A 25,392-nucleotide genomic window follows, 5' to 3' on the forward strand; every position below is an offset into this window, starting at 1 on the left:
GGCTACAGTGTCTCATCTGAGGCGAAATCCTTTCAATAATAAAGTGTATATACTAGGGCATTGCAGACCCAAAAATGAATGGTTCAGTTCAGTATAATAAACATGGTAACTGGGGCAGTCTTCATGTTAGATCACAAAGCAAAGAGAAACAATATCTGGACTTTGCCATGGGGGCTCTGGCAACCAAAGAGAGATGCAGATTAGATAGTACAGTGTGTTGGATCTATGCTCAAGGTACAGCTAAGGGGTGTCATTCTCTGAAACTGCCTTTTAAACATATGAGTCTTGTTTTGTTTGTGTATGTTGTAGTCAGGGGTTGTGAGGAGAACAATTAGAATCAGGACACAGAATTTACAGTATTATTTTATGATGGTCACACAGAGTTAAACACAGAAAGTGCAGGAAATCTGTCCACAACACTAAAGACTCAAAATATTCATCCAAGGGCCTGGATCCCACAGCAATGTCCTGAATGAGTCTAGATGAAAACCTAGAGTCTATGACAATACCTTCCACGAGTCCAACTGGAGGTCTTGAGCCCACAAGAAGGACTCATGCCAGTCACTTGTATGGATCCACCCTGGGAAGGCCCAAAGTTCAGCAACAGAAGCTAGAAAGTCTGTGCCAGTAGAGTGAAGGAGCTGTGCTGGTAGGTTGAAGGTTCTACACTGGAGCCAAGAAGTCACGTTCAAAATAAAGACCAGGGCTGTCCTGAAAAGTACCACAGCCATCCTCAGTGACACGGATCCTCCAATGATAAAAACAGTTTGGGTACATGCCAGAAAGCCAGCATGATGAGTTTCTGCTGGGGATTAAAGAGCACACATCTTCCCCCTCCAGAGCCAGGAAGCAATGCTCGATGTAAGGACCAGAGCTCCCCGAAAGTGAACCACAGCCACTCTCACCAACAAGGTCCTGAGCTCCTTTGATGACAGTGGTCAAACTCACACTGGGGAAGCTAGCCATAATGAGCTCTTCCAGGAGAACCAACAGCTCAAGCAGAAACATTTAGAAAAATTCACAACACCTCACTCTTCTCCAAGTCTCTATTTATGCTGGCAACTTTCCTCAGGTGGACCATCTAAGCTCAGCACTATGCTGATTTAATTCAGCTGGTGTTAAACTGACCACCAGTTTTTAATCCATAACAATATGTTTTAGTAAATGACAACAATAGATTAGTTATTCCCTAACATCCATATTCTCTTTAAAGCTGGTAATTGCAGAGAACATGTGTATTTTCATCGAAGATCAAAAAACATTGAGAAGAACTTTTGGGGAGCTTCTTAGTGTACTGAGGCCAATATTTTGAGTGCTGTTATAAATTCGATGACTCTGGATCCTTTCTTGGCAGAAAGAAAAGGAAAGTGACATTTACAGGGCAACTTTCATGAGCTAAATGCTTTCTAGGTTATCTTACATAATGTTCTAGAGAATTCTCTGGAATGATTTTTTTTTTTACATCTTTGAAAACTTGGGAATTATAGATTTCAAGAAATCAAGCAACTTTATAGGCAAATAGATGCAACTAGAGACCATACTCCTAAGTGAAATAAATCAGATTCATGTGTGTAAACATCACGTTGTCTTCATAGTGTTAGAAACTGAAAGAGTAAATAAGATCCAAACGGTACAATAGATATGGTGAAAGGGAAGGAAACTGCTCAAAAGGAAAAACTAACTGGGATGGGGAAAAGGAAGGGGGAAATATACATATATATATATGTATATGTATATATGATAGCTAAGTTAATTGTACTACTCATTCTATTAGTCATTGAAAGAAACAGTAAATGCCTATATTGTTTGATCAAATTTGCTTGCCTATGTCTGGGAATCTGAGCAACTATTTTGAAGATGACAATATTTGTTAATGTGCTATAATCTTATTTTGAAATTCTCTATCATATTCATTGGGTTTTTTTTAGTCCCTTTAAGCTAAAAAAAGTTTTTTTTTAAAAAAGAAATTAAGCAACTTGCCTACGTTCATAGAAACATCTGACTTCAAGACCTGTGTCTTTTCTGCCTTTCTGTGAATGCCCCCTGACTGCTTGAATTTGTGTGTGCTCTTTTTCTATTTTTAAACATTTTTATCATCATCTTGCCTTTAGAGAGCCAACTCTTTAAACTTTCCTTTGCACTCTCTGATCCGTCACTGTTGACGTGTTTGAGCTTTTAAAAGGAAGTGTAAATTTAAGTGAATGGGATCATGTTGACATCATCTTTGGCACCATCATTATAGTCAGAGAACAAGCACAGTGATATTATCCTGTACTTACACTTACTTATTGCCTTGTTAGGCACCATGTGGGTTATTTAGGTAGATGTGATCTCTGTTTTTCAAGACAAATGACAGCCTCTGTGGGAGAACAGTAAAAGAAGAATGATTTGGGCATTTTGTTTGAAAGATGGATAGAAAGTGCCACAACCCACTAAGACTAAGCTAGAGTAAGATGGTGTCACCTAGAAGGTTGATTTGAGAAGGAAGTTAGATGGCTGTCTAAAGAGGGTGTTGTGCAGGTACTCTAATGTGTGTGTGTGTATTCGGATAAAGGATAGGAGGTATGGAATGCGCAAGGGATGGAGGGCTCAAGTACAAAAATAAAAAATATCAAGCACTTAGGAAAACAAAGGCTGAGCTCTTTTTATAGATAAAAGCCACATGGGATGAGGGTCTATTGGTACCTCTTGCTGTAGTACAACTTCAGGTTAACAATTTAATCTTGTCGGGCTCCCAACCTCTTTAGCACTAAAATAGGAATAATAATATCTGACATTAGGGTTTTTTTTGTACTTTGGAATACTGGGGCTTGAATCCAGAGCCTTTATACTGACCTGCATCCCTAGCATCTTCTTCCCCCTTGTACTGGGGTTTAAACCCAGGATCTTTACACTGAGCTACATTCCTAGTACCTCTCAGACACACACACTTGTTTTAGACCAGGTCTTACTAAGTGTTGAATTATCCAGGCTAGGTTAGAACTTGTGATCTCTTGCCTACCACAGTTAGGATTAAAGGCATGGGCCATTGTACCTGGTTTATAGAATTTCGATAGGATTCAATAAAATTGTGTAAGGGTCAACTCTTTAGAAACTGAGATTTATCCTGTAAAGGTGATTAGCATCTGCACAGGATCCATGTTTCAGTGAATACTTCCCACAAAGCCTTTGAGAAGGGACTGACACTTTCTGTGATAAGCAGAGAAAGTCAACAAGGGGAATGAGAGTCAGGTGTAATGGTGAGGACAGAAGAATTCACTGAGCCAGAGCAAGCCGGGAAATTAAGCAGAGCTGGGAAGAGTAGAAGTAACCTTTGACATTGCTGTAAATACATCATCCTTTCTTAACCACGAATCCAGTCTCCTTTCTGTTTTCTATGCTTTCTGCTCTTTCTAGGTCCTTTCTCTGTGTTGTTGAACAGGAGAAAAGTCTCTGAGTCCCAGTGCAAGAGAAGTAAGCAAAAAGGGCCAACTTTCATGGCAAGACCATCCTACAGATCCTGTTTTCAAGGTCTTTGTTATGGTTTAGAACTAAAATGACCTTGAAAGCCTCATGTGTTTGGAGGTGGGGCCCAGGTGGAGGTCGGTGGGTGAGGTCATGACCTGGAAGAGTGTACTCTTGCCCTAGCCCTTCCTTTCTGTCTCCTCTTTCTGGCAGCCTTCCTCTGCCGCACCATCTCCCCATGCCTTCTCTGCCTTGGAGCCAGCCAACCTAAACTGAAACACCAAAATTGGAGTTGGGGGGGGGACAAATTAAGCTTCTCCTTTTTTAAATTGTGGGTGTCCAAACTTTTGCTTCAGTGAAGGGAAATTGACTAATACAGGATGTAATTCCAAAATCTAGGACTAGAGGAAGAAAATGAGACTTCTGAAGTGGCATAAAGTGATAACAGACAATCTCCACCTGAAATTCCTTCTTCACTAACTAGTCATTACCATCTAGAACCAAATGCAGTGAATGAAGCACCATGCTAGAAATCTTATCTCACAACCTACATCCTCAAGCCAGAAACATATGTGTTTGTGAATGCCTCTGTTTTGGAAAGCAATTTGGTGTCAGTTCATAGAAACCAAGAAGTGTGCCAGGCTGTGAGTCATCATCTGTCTGCTTTTTCCAGAACACCATGGGAAAATGATAGGCAGATTTGTTCAGGTAAAACCTGGATCCACCCAAAGTCTTCACTGAAAGATTAAAAACAAATGAATTTAAAAGCATTTTTAAAAGCCAATTAACTCAGAAGAGACAATAAGTCACTATTCTTTGGTTTCAACTAGGATTTGAAATCTTGTTTTATTTTTATTAAGCCTCCAGGCTCTCATATAGTTGTATATAATAATATATATATATATATAACCTGTTATATGTAACAATAGAACCTTGTAGATTTCTAGAGGGCCTACTCTTGCCTTTTAAAGCACATTTATGAAATAATAACACCAAGCAGATAGGTATAGTCTCTGACTCTGAAGACAGCATAATATAGTTGCAAGAGCTGGGCTAAATACTATGCTGTGTATGTCTAAACACTGTTTAGCAGGTGACTTTATAAAGGGACAGGATGCTGGAGCCACCTCAGAACACAACTCCACACTACAAGCGAAGTCTTCTCATCACACTAGACCTGGTGCTCTTGAACTATCCGTGCTTCCTTTGCAACCATTGCAAGAGCAAGCTATGTTTTTCTCTGCCTCCATTTAAATGACTGTGCTTAGGAAATAGTGTCAGATGAGCCCCGAGGGTCTTTCAAAACCCTCTCACTCATGAGAGTCTGGATATTTTTAACCAAGTGATCTTTCTACTTTCCTTGGCAAGCAATCTAGGCTTCCTGATGTTTGTAGTATACAGTAAAGTTGTATGTTTTGGAATTCTAATGGTAGCTAATAGATATGAATTATAATTTTGGCTTTACTTGAAATGGTGCATGATGAAACTCAAAGTTCCTGTTACATAATGTCAAAGAGGAGTCCAGTTATTAGAAACCTTGTCACAGTGGAAGTGACCAAGAAGAGAAAGCATACTGGGTAATAGGACCATATTCCTCTGTATTCCATTTGGTAGCCTTTGGGAGTGTTGTTCAGTTTGATTCCACCATTGCTGATGGTGTGCCATCTAACTTTACTTCTTTTCTTCTGTTTACTGTGAGTTAATTTTCTCGTCTTTATTAGTTTTCACTGATTCTGCCTTGTGTAGTTTATGAATTGGAGTATGCTGAAATTTGAAAATGTATCTTTTTATATGTAATGTATCTTTTCTGTGGCTATTTACAATTTTTTATTTCTCATCAGTTTTAAGCAATTTGATTGTGATATACATTCATGTAGTTTTCTTCATGTTTCTTGTGCTTTAATTTCATGAATTTGTACATTTAAAATTTTCTTCAGAATTTGGAAAATATTTTCAATGATTATGTCTTCAAATAATTTTTGTCTCACTACATTCTTTTGTTGCACTTTGGAGACTCCAGTTATGATTGTAGTAGATCACCTGAAGTTTTAACTAGCTTAATGAAATGCAGTATATTATATTTTAAATCTTTTCCTTTGTAGTATATTCAGAAAATTTTTAATGTAATGTATTTAGATTCATCAGTGTTTTATTTCATGGTGGGTATATAATTTCCTGTTTATCACATTTATTGTATTTTCTACCTCAGTCATTGTAAGTTCAGTCCTAAAAGTTTTATCTACTATGTTGCTTCTTATCATGCTTAATATTTCTATGATCTTACTGTGTATGTGTAATACATATTGTGTATGTGAAATATGCATAATGTGCCTCTCTATAAATTCTATTATTTATTAATTTATTTCTATTGATTAATGTATCTTGTCATGTTAGATCATTTTTCTCCTTACTTGCATGCCTGATCATTTTTGAGTGAAAGTCAGGCATTGTGAATATTACCTTGTTAGGTACTAGATATATATTTCTGAAAATATCCTAGATTTTGTTCTGGAACCCAGCTGAGTTGTTTGGAAGCAGTTTAATTCTTTCAAGTTTTGCTTTTAAGTGTTGTTAGAAGCCAGAGCAGCACTAGTCTAGAGCTAACTTTTCCCTACAACTATCCCAAAGTATTTTTGAGTGCTCCATATGGTTCCCCATAATTTATGGTCTTATACCCTGGCTGCTGCGAACAGAAAATATTCCCAGTGTGTTCCAAAAATTGTTCTCCCCACTTCTTTTAAAAATTCTTTCTCGCAGTTGTTAGTTTCCTTGCCAATCCGTACTTAGTTGAGGAAACGAAGGATTGCAATGTCAGAAGTATGATCAAAATGAGAACAGAGGTGATAAAATTCTGCAATCTAAATGGACTTTTCTTTGCAGAACAGAAAGTGTTTAATAATGCCTACTGATCAACAGGCTTTCTATAGTGGAAATAGAAGATCTATGGAGCTCTGTGTCTCTGGGCACCTTTTCTTCCGCCCAGGATTCTGCCCTATTCTTCCTGAATACTCTGGTTTACCCAACCACTCAGCTCAGTCTGTCCAACTTGGCTGACTAGGTTCTCCCTGCTTGTGCTGCAGCCTGTATATCCTTTTCCAGCAGTAGGCTGGGGGATAATTGTAGGGTTTTTAAAATTCTCCCTTCTAACCAATTATTATCCTGGACTGTTTGATGCTCCATGACTGCAAAATGTTGTTTTAGATATTTTATTTAGGCAAAAGAATTTTGTTTCAGGCAGAGAGATATATCTAGCCACTGTTCTTCCTTTTTGACTGAAAGTAGAAATTCATTTTGCTGAAGACACTATTAGTTCCTTGGGGCTGCTGTAACAAAGTACCACAAACTATGTGGCTTACAACAGAAATGTATTCGTTCATAGCTCTGGAGGCTAGAATTCTGAAAGCAAGGTATCAGCAGACCCCTTAACGGTTCCAAGAAAGAATTCTTCCTTACCTCTTGTTGCTTCCGGTGTTTGCTGGCAATTCTCAGCACTCCTGGGCTTGTAGGTGCTCACTCTAATTTCTCCTCCTTTCCACGGCCTTCTCTTCCATGCACCTATATTTCTTGGTCCAAATTTGCTTTTCGTGTAAGAGCACCAGTCATTGCCTTAGGATCTACTCTAAACCCAATATTACTTCACTTCAACTTGGCAATGTCTGGAGACATCATATTTTCAAATACTGTCTCATGGGACCCTGGGATTAGGTTTCAACCTGTCTTCAATAGATCTGATTTGAGGGATACAATTCAATGTAGATCTATAAAGGAAAGTTTTATTTTTCTTCTTGTTTAAATGATACCTTGATTAAATAGTATCTTAGATAATAATATTTTATCTTTGCGGTAAACTACCCTGGATTATTAATCAACTTTTCAATATCTTCAAATATGTTTGAGTCATTAATTTATAAATAAACTTCATATTTATACATGGTTTATTAATACAGCGAGATTGATATTTAATAATATCTCCTTTTGGGTATTTAAAAACAAAGCCATTTTGAATTTTTTTTTTTGACTTTTGTTTCAACCTGGACCCAAGGGATCTTTAGGGATTCCAAGGGATTCAAACTGGAAATTGTAATAATCAATTACTGTGACAATATCTTAAAGTATCTTCTTACCTAGAGATAGGAATGTATAGTCAATGATAATTTCATTATTTGAAGGGATTAGAAATAACTTTGTCAAAAAGTCTGGCATTTAGTTTCATTTACAATTTCTTTTTAAAGAATCACAAAGGGCTCAGTGTCCAGTTAAGTTTAGTTTCTCAACTGATGTCATTGATGTCAGAAGCATGATCAAAATGAGAACACAGGTGATAAAACTCTACAATCTAAATTGACTTTCTTTTGAGTAACGGAAAGTTTTTAACAATGCCTGTTAATAAACAGATTTTCTGTATGGAAGACAATTCTGCAAATTCCATTGTTACAATATGTTGTATTATTTAAATTATGACCTTAATTTAATTTTAAATATGACTTTCTTCCTAGCATTCATCACATTCCTCATGGGAGTTAGAATACGTCCTTCACATATCTGATTCTTTTTTAAAAAGATTTTAATTCCCCTTCACCTGTCTTCCCTCTCTCCATCTCTTGGTTCCCATCCCATTTGAGAAAGGTCTTCTTCCTATTGTCTATCTTTTAGTTTGCTCTTTATTAATAGTTTAGATTTCTCATTTAAGAGAAACCATGCAGTATTTAAGCATGTATGTCTAATTTATTTCACTTAACATTATGCTCTCAAGAAGCATCTATTTTCTTACAAATGCCTCCAGTTTATCCTATTTTATGCCAATTTGGCATAGTTTACTGGGTATAAATACCACATTTTCCTTATCCATGTATGTGTTGGTAGAATAGTAGAAGGTGCTTCCAAGATTTAGTTATTACAAATTGGGCTGCTACAAATATGGAAATGAATGTATTACTATAATATATCTTTAATATTTGAGGAGGCTATCTAGGAAGGGACAGCAGAGTTGAATGGAGTATATAGTTTTAATTTTTTGAGAAAACTCCATACCGATTTCCAGAATGGTTGTACCATTTTACATTCCCACCAGCACTGGGCAAGGGTTCCTTTTTTCCCTGAGGCTTAGCAATGTTTGCTATTCTTTGACTTCTTGATAAGCATTCTGTTTGGAATAAGATGGAATCTCAGTGTTGCTTTAATTTGAATGTCTCTAATGGCCAAAAATGTTGAATGTGTTTTCATGTATTTATTGGATATTTGTACTCTTCTTCTGAGAAGTGTCTATTCATTTCAGTTGTCCATTTGTTGACTGGGATCTTTTATTTTTAGGGATCTTAAGGTAGTTACTAATAGTCTTCTGGATTTAAGCAGTCCCCACTCTGATTTGGACTTTCTCATTTCTAATTTTATTGAATTGGGTGTTTTCTTTCCTTTTTTGATAAGATTAACTACTTTGTTTTTGGTAAAATTGTCTACTTTGTCTATTTTTTCAAAGAAACATCTCTTTAATTTATTATTTTATTTTTTATTATAAATTTCATTGGCTTTTGCTCTAATCTTTATAATTTCTTTCCTTGTATAGCTTTGGCTTTGGATTGTCCTTGTTTTTCTGGGACCTCAAGGTATATCACTAGGTTATTTATTTGTGCTTGCTGTTTTTCTGATGTGGGCATTCACAGCTATAAGCTTTTCTCCTAGGACTTCTTTCATTGTGTCTCATAGATTCTGGTAGTATTGTACTGGTATTTTGTTTGATTCTAGATTTTTTTATATAACCCATTATTCAAGTTTTATTTATATTTTTATATGACCCATTATTTAAGTTCCATGTGTTTGTATAATTTCTGCAGCTTAGTTTGCTATCAATTTCTATTGTCATTGGATTATGAGCTGATAACATGCATACAATAATTGTGATTATTTTTTTGTAATTACTTAGGAATGCTTTATGGACTAGCATGTGCTCTATTTTGGAGAAAGTTCCATGTGCTGCTAAGAAGAATGTGTATTTTGTTGTGAGGTGGAACACTTTATAGTATCTATTAAGCTCATATGTTCAAAGGCTTGGGTCAATTCTGATATTTCTTTGTTGATGTTCTTGTCTAATTGACCTATCTATTTGTGACAGTGGAGTATTACAGTGCCCAGTTATAACTATGTTGATGTTTATCTGATTTTTTATGTCTAGTAGTGTTGGTTTTATAAAGTTGGGCATGTTGGTGTTTAGTGCATGTATGTTTATAATTATTATCTTTTCTGTTTAATTGTTCCCTTAATAAATATACAGCAACCATCTTTGCCTTTTCTGATCAGTTTTGGCTGAAAGTCTACTTTGTCTGAAATTAAGATAGGTACTCTTGCTTTTTTTCTGGATTCTCAATTTAATGGAATATTGATTGTCTTCTGTCCTTTGATTTCTAATCTGTGAACTTCTTCTTGGATTAAATATGTTTCATGTGTACAGCGTACCACTGCATTTTGTTTCTTGCTCTATTATGTCAATCTGTGTCTTTTCTGGGGGGATTAAGAGCATGCACAGTCAGTTATTACTAAAGGATATGAACCTACTTGTATCACTGTGTGATTTTCATGTAGCTCATTTCCCTCTTTCCTTCCCTTTTCTGTTTAACTACTCCCCCTGGCTGGTGTATTAATTCTATTAGGTTTTTTGGCTCTGTTGCTTTCCTCATCCCTTTCCAAAATATCCTTGAGGATTTGAGTGTTTGTTTTGTAGAAAGGTGGTTATAAATTTTTTGAGGTGTTCTTTGTCATGGAAATATCTTATTTCTCCATCAGTTTTGAAAGATAGTTTCACAGGATGTGTTAGTCTGGTTCAGAAGTTGTTTTCTTTTAGAGCTTGAAACATTTCACTCCAAGCTCTCCTGGCTTTTAAAGTTTGTGTTCAAAAGTCTGTTGTAATTCTAATGGATTTACTTTTTTAAGTGATTTGTTGCTTTTCTTTAACAATTTTTAAAATTTTCCCTGTGGTGGATTTCTGGGATTTTTGACTATGACTATGCTGGATTTCTGGGATTTTTGACTATGACTATGCTAGATTTCTGGGATTTTTGACTATGATGTGTCATGGAGAGGTTCTTTTCTGAGCATGGCAGTATGCCTCATATCTGTATGTTTAATCCCAGCACTTTCAGATATGGCCATTTCTGAGCATAACACAAGTAAGTCTGGCTTCTTGCCATGGAAGGATGGAGCCTGCGTCCTTCCCAGCTCAACCTTTACCTTCTTAGAGTTTCTATATCTAGCCTGCACCCTTTGTGCAACTATTTCCAGTCACTGTGGGAAGGCTACACTGGAAGATCTGCAGTAAAGATATTCTTTAGTTGTTCTGACTCTCAGTCTTAAATAATCAGCCCGGCAAGCACTCTGGCTTGGTGTCACTCTAGATTCCTTTTCTTGCTGTTGCCTACTGTGTGGAAGGAATCACCTTGGAGCAAAATTCCATGCTGCTTTTGCAGTTCATAACAGCTGTAGGCTCCTTCTAAGGCCAGTGCCACTGGCCCAGTCTTCCATTTCTTCCTGAACCTTTCTCGTTCCATGGGCTTACCTTGTGTCTATGGAGGCAGAATCTACACTAATATTTAATACTTTTACAGTATTTACTATCTTTCTGATGTTTTCCAAAGTACTTTCAACATATTAATTTATTTGATTCCAACTCTGTGTTGCCATTGAAATTATCCTAATATCATAGGAAAGTAAAATACAGATACATTGAATAATACACTGAAGGTCATATGCCTGGTAAGTGGAGCTGAAATTGGCAGATAGCTAGGCACTAGAATCTATATACACAATGATATATTCACCAAAATGCAATGGCACTATTTTTTTGTTATAGTTGCATGTGATAAAAAGTAAATTTATACTTAACAATATAAAATAATAAACACTTTATTACACAGAGAATGTTTTAACCCTATTAATTTTGTGTTCAAGTGCCCATTATTATCCATCAAAAATGCACAATTAACAAATTAAAATATCAAAGTTTATAAACTAATACTAAGAGGCAAACAAAAATATACCTTGGATAGCACATCCTTTTTGATAGTTGGTTGACAACTATAAACAATAATTAGTAAATCAGAACTGATTATTCATTTCTTCAAGGTAGCAAAGCCTTATTCTTCTAATTATTTTCTGTATAGTTCCATTTGAAAAATTATTCTAGTTCTATTCTTTTTTTTCTGTTGGCAGAAAACTTCTTTGAATACCTCATGCAGGCTATATCTTTTGACTATAAATTCTATGTGCTTTTGTTTGTCTAATATATTTTTCATTTTGCTTCCAGAGTTTCTCTTTTTGAGTACATTGGTCTAGACAATGAACTCCAAACTTGCTGCTTTTAATATTGTGTAGCAGAAGAAAATTACTGTGCTAATTTCAATTTTAAACAAAGTCATAAAGTATAGATAAAAAGTAAATAAAGTGAATCCCTGGGGAAGCTATTCATGCTTCTTTCTGGAGAGTACTTGCTGAAATATCAACTGCTGAAGAATAAAACCCAAAGTTAATAGACAGTATATAAAAAAGTTCTTATTGAGTTGTTGCTTCACCAAGGCAGTGTTCATTGGAAATCATGCTGGCTTCTGGTACAGGGGTCCTCCATCTTCTTGGGCACCTGTAGCATTGCCAGCAGGGAACTGAGGGTGGCTAATTATTTCTGCTCCAGTCTGAGCCAGGGGCTCAGTTGGGGTCTCATCCACCCTTGATGAGTGCTGTGGCTGCTTTTCCACAGATCCTACATATGGCATTTTGTCAAGCATTGTCCAAACAATGGAAACAAAATGAAACTACTTGACTTATGAAGAGGAAAGAATAGAAACCAAAGCCAAAACAAAACATCCTTCCCCAAAGTTCACTGGAAAAGCCCTTCCCACAAACTTTCTTTTTCCACGGTGAGGTTGACATCAGTAGGCTCTCAAACAACTTCTAAAATAACCCCCAATCATGTACCTCCCACTATGGCAGCTGGTGGCCTCCCTGAGAAACCAGCACAATTTACAGATACAAATTAGGACACTAGGAGGGCTATCTTCAGTGGCAAGATGCCAGCCACAAGAACAGTCAAGCAGGATTAAGATAATGCAGGTCTTTTATGACCACATCTTTTCCAGATTTTCAGTGAAGATGTGATTGATGTTTCCCAGATGGCCTTTCCCAAATGGTACATGGACTATCAGCATAGTCACCAAGGTGCACACATGGGTCCCAGATTTCCCATCTGTGAGTCTCTTACCATCCCTTCCTTACTCAGCGTGGGCTCCCATCATACCCTCCCAACTGGGAAAAGCCAAAAATGAAGGACACATTTGAGGTAACACACTCAGCAGGATTTAGTGTTGTCTCCTATTTCCTCCTTCTTCATTTGGTCTGCATGTCACTGCTCATCTAACAGTGGCTATTGCAACACATTGTGGCTGGAGTGACCCACGTCCTCCATTAGTTCTTTTTCTCAAAGTAATGGGAGGGCACTCAGGTTGTACCTCATTCAGGACCTGGCAGTACCACTAGTCATTAGGGTTTGTTTCCAGCACTTCCACGGACACCCCTTCTGAAAGGTCTCCATCTCCTCTTCCTCTTCATAGTTTGTGATACAGATATACATTTCCTTGAGGTTATTAATAAGTGCCTGAACTAGGGACTTCTTGAAGGGCATGGATCCCATGTGATATTATGCATGTGCTGTTGTACTATGTGGACAGCAGTGGTGAATCTAATCCCTGACCAGAGGCCTGCTGTGCCCATATCAGCCTTGGCACCAGTGGCCACTGAGCACACTGGGCTGAAAGAGGAATTAGCTCCAGCAGATGCTGTCGAGGCTGTTGGTGGTAGTGAGTGACTTATTCCTCCACAGGATATAGGATAAGTGGTTGTCCTTGACTGGCAGGGCCAGTGCTGCCCGTTGTATGCTGTTTCTTATTTTCACTACTGTGGTGTTTGGGGTTTGCTGAGGTCCTGAGGGGAGCACCGCCCTCTTGTTCTGGTTGATGGTGTTCAGTGCTTGTACTGGCTTCTTGATTTTTTTCTAGGCTGTCTGATCTGCCCTTGTTCTGCCTGCTGTTTACTATGTCTGCTTTTTCACTGTGTCTGCCTCTTTGCTAGAGTGGTCAGATTACTTGTTCTTATTAGGTACCAGTTAGTGGGCAGGGGCCAACCTCTCTTGCTCCCCAGATCTCTCTTCCATTTTTCCAGCTTCTCTAGCACTTGCATCTCTGCACCTGTGGTGAAGATGATCTCCAAGTCCTGGACCTTCAGATAAGTACAGCGTGTCTTATACAAGGCACCCTAGTCCTACCACTCCTTCTTGGGAGGGCACAAGACTGGTAGCCAGGAGAATGATGATGTTGACTGACCTTCTGCTGGGCTCCTCTTAGGCATCTTGGAGGAAGCAAGGAGGGAAGCTCTGAATTCCCATTGCTAGAATCATTAATCACTTCCACATCTCTCACCCCCAGCTGGTTCATGGGTCTCAGCTGGTGCAACAAAGTGCAGATGTCCATTTTTTTCTTGACTCTGTTCAGTTCAGGAAGTTTGTATCAGGCCATTGGTTGGCTTGGGATCCCGGACATCAGTTCAGCCTTCATGTCAGCATCCTTCTTGGGACTGACCTTAGGAGTATGGTGGATATCTGTGTCCAATACAAAGCAGGGCTTCCAGTTGTCCTGTTCTTGAATAGGAAGGAGAAAATTGGGGGTGCAAATGGTGTTGATAGTAGTGGATGAGGAAAAGGAGGCTGAGGTGAGGTTCTTCTCCATTTCTGTCTGGATGTTCTTCTCTGCCTTGAGCTTTGGAACTGACAATGACTTGGTGGAATCTGAGTTGGCAGAATTTGTTCCAGTAAGGAACAGTGAGGATCCCCTTGTGGAATCACTGTCCCTGAGGAAGCCTCTGGCCAAAAAAGTGAGTGCCTGGAGCATTCATTCTCATAGATGATCTCTTCCAAGGCCATGTCCTCTCAAGACTCCCTCACCTTGACGTAGGATGCTGAAAGGAGGCGGGAGGTCAGGGCTATGGGACAGGGCAGACCAACTGTACCCCACATTCTCCAGCCTCTGCCAGCTGGGGATTAGGACCTTGGGTTGGGTCTGTGTGCTTGTGCAGCAGGTCAGGTTGAGCTTATTGTACTTATTAATCCTTGGTATGAGACTCAACCCTTCTCACTAATCTACATGTACCAGTAGCCATCTGAATTCTCATCAGTTACCTTTGCCTTAAGTCTACCTTAAAAGCTGATCCCATCAAAAGTGAAAGACTGAAATTCAACAGTTTTGTAGCCCTCCACCTCAACAGATAGACTCTAGTGGATTTGGCAGTTGGAACCCTGGATTCTTTCAGTGATAAAGTTCTTATCCTTAGGTTTGGGTGGCTGATCTGGTCCCTTTGAGGGGCAATCCTGCATATGACTGGAGAGCTTTGGGCCAACTTGGAAATGGTCCCTCAGGGAGCCCAGAACCTACCATAGAAGGTGTTGTGGAGAATGAGTGAACTGATGTTGGTGATGAAGAATTTGGAGTCCTCCTGAAGAAGCAAAGTCTTCTTGTCTCCAGATGCCTTCTTGTCCAGCAGGTTGCTGATGTCCATGAGGTTCCAAATGATTGCCACTGACCTGCCAGATTCTTCTTCCAGGTTGGAAGGTCATCTTTGGCATTATTTAGGTAGGGTACTGGTAGTCAGACCTCTTTGCCCAGGTATCTGATTTTACTATCAACCCTCTAAATGCTGTTGGACAGTCTCTACATTGACACCATTCTCAAAGCCAATCTTGCCCCACTTTGGCTGGTGTAGGACTTTGTGATTACGTATGTCTCTTCTTTAGGACTTTCCAGAGACCTTCAAATCCAAGTAATCTTGTATATTATTCTGGGCCTCCAGGTAGATGGTCAGCCTTGCTCTTCAGGGGTACTTATAAGCCACCATGCACTTTCATTTTTTCCAGTGACATCTATCATCAACATGGCCTGGAAGTTCAGCATTGAATTCTCCTGCTTCTTATAGTTTGATACCATCACACAATGTTCTAGGATCACAGGCTCAATACTGGTGTTGGCAACTGATTTTCTCTTGGAACTGCCACAGTCCCTGAAGAAAGAGGCAACAATAGACAGACATACAAATAGTTAGAGCCAGGTGGAGCCAAGGGGGCTTCAGGGATGCAGGGGGCCCCCTGGTGGGATATAGTTGGTTCCGTTGCTTCTATTTAGGGAAAGCCCACAGCCCAATGAGTTGCACCATCCACCCCTGCACACGCTGTGCACTGTGCTGCCCATCAGCAGGCTTTGCTTTCTGGTTTGGACTTTTAGGTTAAGTTTTTCCGCCTGTTCTTTTTCTTTATCACTTTGAAGATGTTGTTTCACTATCTTTTGGCTTTCATGTCTCTGAAAAGTCTGCTGTCATCTTGGGTATTCTTACTCTTAGTCTGCCAGTAATGAATCTTTTTACATGCTGATTTTGATATTTTTTTTTTATCACTGGTTTGCTAGCAATTTGAAAATCCTGTCAATTTTTTTTTTTATCATGTTTGGGATACATTGAGATTCCTATATCTGGAAACTTATAGTTTTCATCAAATTTTGAAAAATTCTCTATAATTTCCTCAAATATTTTTCTATTCCTTTACTTCTCTTCCTCTTGGGCTTCCATGTCACTTATTAGATTACTTGTTATTATTTCACAACTAAAAAGGAAGTGTTGGGGCTGGGGATTTAGCTCAGCAGCATAAGCGCCTTCCTGGCTACGGCCTGCATTCAATCCCCAGTACCACACACACACAAAAAGTAAGTGTTCATTTCTTCTCTCTGGGTGCTTCCTTTTGGATCGTACTTTAATTTTAATTTTCTACAACTTCAAAGTTAGTGTCTTATTCGTTTTTAAACTCACCCAGTAAAATTTTAACTTCAAATATTATAATCTTTGTCCTTAGTTCTACTTGGTTTTCATAACTTCCAATTCTCTATATATTTCTATTTTGCTTTAAACTCTTAGCTGCAGTAGCTGTTTAAATGTTGTCCCCTAGTTTCATTATCTCTGTTATTTATAGATCTGTTTCTATTGACTGACTTTCTTTCTTTCTTTTTACACTGGATCGTACATTTTTGCTTTTTGGTTTGCCTGGAGCTTTATATTAGAAGCTGAATGCTATGAATGTTGTGTTGTTGAGTTTCTTGTTTTTAAAATAGTGTTGAGCTTTATTTTGTCAAGTAGCTAGGTTACACGCAGGTCATTATGATGTATTTAAGACCTGTTTTAAATTTTTTTAGGGCAAGACTAGAATAGCCTCGTTCAAAATAGTTTAGCCCTACAACTAAGATATGACTCTACTTTATCTTTCCTGAATGATCTCAGATATCACTGAGATCTCTATTATACTGATCACAGTCAAATGTCAAGAATGCAGTTTAAAATAAGATGGTCATGTATGACTTCACTGAGATGGTGATATCTACACAAAAGTCTTTTTCCTATATATTTCATTACTGAGCAGTGGGAATGGGTTCTTGTATTAATATTGGTATATAATGTCAAACTGCTTTCCAGAGGAGCATACCATTTTATACTTCCAACAGTAAATCTGAAGAGTACCTGGTTGACCAGGAGATCTTGTTCAATGTCAAAGCACCTTCCAGGCCCTGGGTCTGATCCTCAGGACTGCATAGAAAGAATGAGAAAGAGTAAGAGGAGGGAGATGCTGGAGGAGAAGGTGGAGGAGAACTTGCTTCACAATATTCTTGGTAACACCATTTAATGAACTATGGTGTGTTTCTTAGAAAGAACTATGCAGCCATCAAGTATCAAATTTTTGAAGACTAATGACAAGGAAAAACTTGAAAAATACTATTATTTCAAAAAAGCAGGGTTAAAGATTAAAACCAATGTCTCACTTTCATATAATATTTTCATATGTCAATAGATAGCCTTTATCTTAAGGTAGTAGGGTTATAGGAGCTTTTAATAGTCTCATTTCCTTTTAGTATAACTTTTATGCTACTTTTAGTATAAGTTTTAAAACTTTTATTGTAAAATGTGAAGTGCTTGATAAATGGATGTGTTAAAGATAAAGAGCTTTACTCAGAACATGTAAATACCCAGAGGCAAGAAAAATCTGTAAACATAGAAACAATATACCTGCTATAAACTATAGCTATAGTCACATTTTTCTGCCTCTGTATTCATCAGTCATTTTCTAAGAGGAGAGCTATTGGACCTTTGAAAGGAGTGTCCTGACAGCACAACTCACCTAGTTGGGAACTTGCAAAATTTCCCAACTGGTCAATTTAAGTTCATGGAATAGAAACAACTGCCTATCAAAGATTGGTTTTATTTGTTTTGAAAATTTGGATTACATGGTTTTCCCTTTGGTCTTGTTTCACATTTTAACACTGAATGTATTGGTTTGATAGAAAGTCATAACAATATACCACTAATTGGGTAGCTTAAACAACTGAAATTTATTTTTTTTAGCAATCTTGGAGACCTGAAGTCTGAGATCAATCTATTAGCAGAATTGGTACTTGCTGAGACGTCTTTCCTGTGCTTCCAGATAGCAGCCCTTTCCCAGTGTCTTCATGTGAACTTCCATATCTGTAACTCTATCTCTCTATATATCTCTATCTCTATCATCTCTTTCTATTTCTACCTCTACCTCTACTTTTAGCCCTCACCCAAGCTTTAGTCTATTTCTATCCTTATTCCTGTCTCTGCCTCTATGTATCTCTGTCATATGTGTCCACATTCCCTTTTTCCTTTATCATGATGAATTAGAGCCCAGCCTGATGACCTTAATCTAACTAACTAGATAATTTGCTTTTAAAAGTCTCTGTTCAAAATGCATTCATACTCTGAGGTACTAGGGATTAAGACTTCAATATATAAATCTTGGCAGGACAACATTTAGCCCATAGCACTAAGTTCAGTTCTATGTTCCAAATTTTTCATTAATGTAGCAGAGATATAAAACCCCTTTCTTCATTCTTCAGGCAAAAATTCTGATCCAAAAGTACCTGATGTTGTATTCTGCCTCTCTCATTTGAAAACTGTTGACCTTAGATAAGACAGTATCCTTATCACTCGGGGAGGATATAAACACATAACTCATGTCATTGTAAGTACTTAGTGATTTAATTTATGTAGAACTCACAGAACAATGCTTGTTCTACAGCCAAGTGCTCAATAATCATTATCTGTTATTGTGATATCAAATTATCTAAATAATGTAACTACTTGGTTAACACTCTATTTGACATAAGACCTATAACAACAAATACAAAAAGGTACTTCTTTCCTAATTGAAGAGATATTTTTTTCCTCTCTCTCTTCAATTACGAAGTTGGTCTTATTTCTTTTAAGGAAGATCTTGTTATATTTTTAAAAATTCTATATATTTAGAAATACTTTTCTAAGAAATACTAAACAACTGAAGCATATTTGGTCTCTCAGACTCTTTCTCATCGTAGGCACTGATTTTTATTATGTGTGGTTGTAGATTTAAGAAGTAAAATCTGAAAAGAATACCTGAAATAATAAAAACAATAAATCCTATTATTTCCTTTATGATTATGTCTCTTCTTTATCCTTTAAAGAAAGCAGCGCACACACACTCACTTATACAGTGTTAGCTGTCTCACACACACACACACACTTCTACACTTGTTCTGGACACATTATCTAATGCCACGTGCCCAGATTCCGCAGCTAGATAATGCTGTCTTGGGAGGCTGTGATAGCTAATTAATTAAGCAATCTTTCTAGAATGCTTTGATGACTAAAAATATGGATGATGTGTCTATCTATCCTTTGTACCTCAGCTCGCTCACCCTCATGTGGGAACATATGCTTTGGGTATTTTTTCAAGCAAGGACTTGTGCTGATCTACCTCATACATTAATTCTAGCTGTAGTAATACTTTGGGAAAGGCATATGATCCCAAAATAACCAGCAGGAGAAGTGTGTCATGAAAGGTCATGGCAACAGGGTAGAGGATGTTGGACAGAAGAGTTCTAAAAATAGAGAGCAGGAGATCAAAGAGCCAGTGGTGATGAGGAATCTTTTTTGGCCGTGGTTCCTGGGAGGAGGAGAGGAAGAAGCAGCACTTGGCTGCCTGCTCATCCCTTCTGCTCTACCTGCCACTCACAGGTCTGCTGCAGAATCGCAGGGGTGGGAGGGTGGTTAGCACATTCTTTTCAGTCCTGGGTGCTGCCTGCCTTAAAACATTTTGATGAGAAAGGTATCTACAGAATGCTTAAAAATATGTCAAGATAAGAATATTATGGAGAATTTTGCCTTATTCATATTGCCAATATCACAAGAAATGTTTTGATCAAGAATCCACAATTTCAGCTCTTTCACAGACCAGATCTTGAGGTTTTTACGAGTTCAAGTTGACCATTGTCTTTCTTAAGTTACACGTCATAATTAAGTCTAAGTGTTTTGAGAGACAAACATTAGACTTTTGTGCATGGGTCAGTGGGTTCAACTTTGTGAGATTACATTAATTACTCTAAGTTCTGTAGAGACAGGTCTAGGCCTACCTGACTGCAGCTGAAGAAAGTGGTACTTTAGATGTATTGCCCAGCCCTTCTCCTCTACCAAATCAGATAATCTCTCTAAAGGTCAATTTCCTCAGTAGTAAAGTAATCCTATTGACTGAGTTGGCTGAGAGACAATAAAGCTATGGAAGTGCCTGCCACCCATATAATGCTGTACAAATGTTTCTTAACAATCACATGGTTGTCAACGAACCAGACTATACCTTCAAGCTGAATCCACTCCTTATTCAAGGAGACTTCACTGTACTCATTCCAAAACTATTTACTGTGTCACTCCAGTGTGCAAGGCATTGTGCCAGGCTCCAAGAAACTTTCAAACATGAATCATAGCTAAATCCTGCCCTCAAGGAACTTAGAGTGCGAAAATGCAGATAAATCCCAGAAAAGCGCACTGCTTATGTTATTTAGCTTCAAATACTTGCATAATTGAACATAATGTGTCATTAAGAGATTTATCAGTCCCTCTTAAATAGGTAAATAACAGTGTATATGGTAATTAACGTGCATTTCTGTTAATAAACTAAGCAACATGTATGTCTTTAGTCAAAGATACTGGGAAATGCATGTGAAAGCAGAGGTGCCTTTCGTGAGCCACACTTTAGTGCCACATTTTAGTGATGGTGAGTGACAGTGCACTAATGCAGCCCTTGCTGAGTGAGTAGTCTTCATTAGGCCCCCAAACCAAGACTGATCCAAAAGCAATTGATGCTGTCTGCCTCTAGAGATAATTTCACCATTTGTTTTCATTCGAGGTTTCCTGTGTCTGAATCAGTGAGTGAAAGGCCCGAGGTTTTACCATTTTTGTTGCACTGTGGTTAACAAATCTCAGACTTTATTCTAAAAGCAGATACAAAGTTAAGACTTCTGGAGAGTAAAGGATCCTAATATTTATAGGAGGGAGATAAACACAATTGTACTCCTAAAAATCTGTTATCAGTTTAATGAAAGTAAGATCTTTGGCTAAAGAAAATCTCAAGTCATTTGAAAGTCTTGACTCTTGTGAAAATCTAATTTGAAGCGCTTCCTTAGGCAGATTTATGGCACCAAAAATGTTCCTTGGTTAAAAACATTAAACATCTTCTTAAAATGCAGGACAAATACTGATGTTTCCTTCCAGGGGAAGAAAACTGCTTGAGAGATTGGAAATCTCTTAATGTCTTTTTCAGGAAAACTATGAGGGCCTGTACACTGATCTTGCATCTGCCTCTCCTTCAGGCATCAGTAGATTTAAATCAGTATCAGAGATCTTAAATATGGCTCTTAGGAAAAAAAGGCTGTTGTGAAGTCAGAAGAGAAATGTTTTATCTAGGGCTCAGAATAATGGTTGAGATCTGTTTGGGAGATCTATGGCTGCTACTACGGAGCTAATGAGTTTCACAGAATGGTGGGAAGAGAAAAATAAACATTACAAGAGCAACAAGTACTACATACCTTCAAGTCAAGATGTTCACGGCAGCCACAGAGGCCTGGGTTACCTCATGAGACATGTGACTCCCAGCCAAATCCTTAGAAAGTTGCTCTGCGGAGTCCAGCAGGGTGGCTTCAACTCTCCAACCTTTGATCCTTATGACTAAAATGCCTCAGAGGGAGGCAGAGTCCAGATCTACATCACAAAACCAACTGCAGGTTCATTAATAAACCACCACTGGTGGTACTGTAAGAAATACTGTCAAGCCTTGCTGATTCTGGATTCAGTCAATTCCCACAACAAACATTTATGGAATCTCTAGTACTTACTCTTTGCCAGGTATGAAAGTATATTTGTGCGTCTGACTTACGATTTGTGCTGGTATAAAGAACAGTGAGCATTTTTAGGCCAGTTGTGGGGTACTTTCTATTGCTGTCCTTTGCTGGTAACCACTGGGCTTCCAATCACTTATGACCTCATATTATGACCCAAATTACTTCCTGGTTCTCACCAACCATCATACGTCTTTTCTGGAAATGGTAGAGTTTTCATCTTAAATTGGCCAGAACTCCTTCAGAAGAGTGTTTAGTTTTAAGCACGGAAGTTTTAGAGCTAGGGATTTGTTTTGTGGCATTTTCAATATTCTATAAAACAAACTATATTCCAACTATGTAACTTAAAACAACATCCATCGAAACATACATTATGGATTCTGTGGGTGAAGAATTTGGGTAAGCCCTCCACGAGTGATACTACTGGAGATGACTTGTAGTCACCCAGTGGCACTCAGGTGGCAGATAAGCTGCATAAGAGGGCCGAAGATGATATTACTCACACATCTTGTACCTTGGTGGGAATGGCTAGAAGTGTGAACTTGGTGGGGCCTGCTTGGATTACCTACACAAAGTCTCCTCATCAGCACAGTCTCTGGGTGATTGGATATCTTTGTGGAAATATTGTTGAGATTATATTTGGAAAACATAACCTTTCACTTCTGACCTTTAACCCTGTCTCACTTATTTCCTCAAAATATGGCTCACTGCTTCTGAATACCTGATTCTTGTCTGGGGATTTATTTAGTTTCTATGTCTACTAAAAAATCAAGCTCTTTTCCTTTTTTCTTTTTCTTTGATCTAGTTAAGATGTCCACTCCAAAACAAAAACTTTCCATAGACCATCTAAAAGACAAGGCAGAGTTCATAGGGCTCAGTTGAACTGGCAAGGTGACACGGTTCAGACAGGAAAGAGTAATTATGACAATAATAATAATAAGACAATACTAAGGAGGTTGTCATTACGCTGAGTTTAGATGGACAAGGAAAATTCCGACAGACTGAAAGTAAAAGAGAAAGGCAGATCATTGCTACATGAACAAAAGCAAAGAAATATAGAGAAGTGTGATGTATGAAGGAAATAAGATTGCTTAAAGTATTAGTCTTTAGGTTCTTTAGTCACTGAGAAGTCAGAGTTATTAAGTTGTGTTTTAAGAAGATAACTGGGGAAGATGTATGGAGTGGTGAGATTTTAGACATAAAGAAAGACTGTGATATGAAGGGCTTAGGTTTAAGTGTGTCCCTCAGAATTCATGTGGGCACCTTAATCTCTGAAGGCATATAATAGTATTTAGAGGTGAAACCTTGGGAGATAATTAGGATTGGATGAAATCGTGAGAGTGGAAGCCCTGAGATAGTATTAATGGCTTTGTGAGACTGAGTGGAGACCAAAGGTAGCACATTTGCTCTGACTTGCCTTAAATATCTTTATCATGTTATCCTGTAGGGAGGGGCCCTTACTCAAGGCTGAGCTGATGCCAGCACCATGCTCTTGAACTGCTCAGTTTCAAGAACCCTGAACCACATAAATTTCTATTCTTTACAAATTACCAAGTCTCAAGTGTTTTATTACAGTAACAGAAAATGGACTAAGGCTATAAGGAAGCAATGTATCCTGATGAATGGAAAGGAGAGGGCTTTCTTTCCTTTCTGATCTATGACAGAAACAGTAGCTGTGACTCTTTCTCCAGAAATAATGGCTTACACTGGTACCATTCATCCCTTAGTTTGAACACTTTTTCAGCAAAGCCTTGTCCATTTTTAGATTGGATAATGGATAGGACTGATTATCCCTTGAGATTTCACACCCTCATCCCCATGTTCTTATCTCAGAAAATCTAGTGGCCCTGAAATCGTTCAATTTTTGAAGTCCTTTTAAACCTTTGCCTCGTTAACAAAGGCTCAACTTTTTGCTGTCTCCCTGCGTCTCTCAAACTGCCTTCACTGCGACCACACAGAACTTCTCACTACTCCCTGACCAAGCCGTGCTCCATCACACTGCATAAAATCATCTCTGCCATCCTAGACATCTACTCACACCCAGCTGAAATGTCCCCTCTGGTAAGCACAATACAATAGGCTGCTACATTCTGATCTCCCACAGTGCTCTGTCTTTTGTTATGAACACCTGTCCCATTGTAGCATTGTGTATCTTTCACATTTACTTTGTGTGTTAGACTGAGCCCCTTGAGGGTGAAGAGCACCTCTTATCATCTTCGTGGCACTAGTGTCTCTCATAGAACCTGGCACACAGTGGGTGATCAATAACTCTTGTATGAAAGAACAAAGTAGGAATGTCATTTCTCTCACATTGTTTCTGATCTAGGGCTTGTGACACGCTGAAGTATCCAGGGTTGGTACTGTTCTCTGCAGAACAGTGGTACTTAAGTCTGTTCAGAAAAAGCTGGGTTTCTGTTGACATAAAGCTACCAAAGTAATCTGGGAAATCAGCCAGTGGAAACCAGCAGATCCCAGAGTAGTAGAGCTCTATTCACCAACCTTGTTTATTTCTAACAAATTGTTTCCCAGAGGAATCATGAGCAGCCCAATTGCCGTGTCTCTCACACCCCAGCAACTATTAAAACCAGCAATTCTCTGCCGGGTTTCAGAGTGCAGAGCACCCCCATGTAGTCCCCTGGATTCATCAGTGACATTCTCTTCCCTGAAAGGCTGACATTCATGGGTAGTTTAGGTCATTGTCAACTTCTATGGTCCCCTTTTAAAATCCAAGGTCACACATTCATAAAATCCTTCTTGACATTGTGTGGATAATAGCGGAGAACTCAGCTTATACATATACTAAGCCCTCAAGAATGTTCCGTGGGCAGAATTCAGCTTCCTTGGGAGAAGGTTGTTTGCATAGGGTTTCAGAGCCTGCGGAGATGAGATGTTTTCCTTTTTACCAAGAGCCTGGCCGTGAACTGCCTTATATAACCAAGTCAGTGCTAGCTTCACCGTGGCTAGAGCAGATGAACGCTCCATGTGCCTTTCTCAACTTCCACTAGTGTGAATGTACTTGTGGAGAAACCCTAAGTCCTCTCATTTTATTATTTACTTTGATGTTCGCTGGGTTTATTACATGATAGTACAAAGGTGAAACATTTTGCATCCTTCTGACTTGTTTTAATTTTATCCGTTAGCACCTATGCTGCTGCTCTTCCTAATTTCAGTTTTGGATGTCTTCACCTCTAGGGTGATACATATATGTATGAAAATGATAACTTCTAAAAATGAATCAGTCATCATGTCACAGAATTGTTCTCCACATTTTCTCTGTAAAGGAGGAGGTCCCCTACTCTATTTACGGGTCACTAGGACAGTGGCACAATACTTGGTTGTGTCCTGATGTTTGTCACTAATTCATGTGACTGGAATCTTTGCACTTCCATTTTTTTCTTAGGTCAAATCTTATCACAGATTTGGTGTTGATGAAATGGTATAGCTCTAATAAAATGTTCAGTAATGATTACTTTCTTTTCTCACTTCCTTGACAGGTCAGTATGTCTAGGAGGGACAAAAGTAGCAGAAATTTCAAACTAAAGAGTTAAGAAAGCCTTGTCAGTTGGGCAAATCTAAAATTAGAATATGTAAATAGGAGCCAATTGACAGTAATTTGACTTGCAATTTCCTGGCAACACATGTATTATACCAGGCCTGCCAA

General features: G+C 38.4%; 1 protein-coding gene and 1 long non-coding RNA gene across 2 annotated transcripts in view; one reads left to right on the top strand and one right to left on the bottom strand.

Moving 5' to 3' along the window:
- Positions 1-25,392, top strand: part of Ddah1 (dimethylarginine dimethylaminohydrolase 1) — a 267,646-nt gene that overhangs the window by 7,920 nt on the left and 234,334 nt on the right. The gene's annotated exons all lie outside the window — the stretch shown is intronic.
- On the bottom strand, positions 11,322-22,096 carry LOC134477889 (uncharacterized). The gene is made up of 3 exons (XR_010050161.1): positions 21,423-22,096; positions 17,029-17,094; positions 11,322-15,528 (listed from the first exon to the last, which is right to left on the bottom strand). It is a non-coding gene; the product is annotated as an uncharacterized LOC134477889 (long non-coding RNA).

This window comes from Cavia porcellus, unplaced genomic scaffold (genome assembly GCF_034190915.1).
Source record: "Cavia porcellus strain 051 isolate PalLab524CR breed Dunkin Hartley unplaced genomic scaffold, mCavPor4.1 scaffold_1, whole genome shotgun sequence".
NCBI classification, from domain to species: domain Eukaryota; kingdom Metazoa; phylum Chordata; class Mammalia; order Rodentia; family Caviidae; genus Cavia; species Cavia porcellus.